The sequence below is a fragment of the Bison bison genome, unplaced genomic scaffold (genome assembly GCF_000754665.1).
Source record: "Bison bison bison isolate TAMUID 2011002044 unplaced genomic scaffold, Bison_UMD1.0 scf7180017864313, whole genome shotgun sequence".
Lineage (NCBI taxonomy): Eukaryota > Metazoa > Chordata > Mammalia > Artiodactyla > Bovidae > Bison > Bison bison.
In genome coordinates, this window is record NW_011494885.1 from 3,410,050 (window position 1) to 3,410,395 (window position 346).

Below are 346 nucleotides of genomic sequence, written 5' to 3' on the forward strand. Positions count from 1 at the left end.
CATTGTTTGTAAACAAACCCGCCGGACCGCGGAGGCACCTGCGCTCTTGGACCCTCAGTGCCTCCCGCCCAGGGACCCCAGCCTCGTGGAGGGTGGGGAGGGCAGGGAGAGAGGGGAGCCCGGTGTGGGGACGCAGCGCGCCCTGCCCCCGCACTGTCTATCCGAGTGCACTCCCGCCACCTCCTCCAGGGAGCCCACCCGGCCTGGCCAATCGCGGCTGGCGGGGACTCGGGGTGCGCACACTCACCCCGGGGGCATGAACACGCCGGAGGGGATGGTGATGGGGGGCGGGCGGCTTCCTTCAGGAGGGCGCGCCCGCCGAGCGCCGCTCGCTGCGGCTGCTGCC

At 73.1% G+C, this 346-nt stretch overlaps 1 protein-coding gene across 1 annotated transcript in view; it reads right to left on the reverse strand.

The window, feature by feature from the left end:
• The window catches only part of BBC3 (BCL2 binding component 3), a 9,065-nt gene that overhangs the window by 7,722 nt on the left and 997 nt on the right, over nt 1-346 (reverse strand). The window lies entirely within an intron of this gene.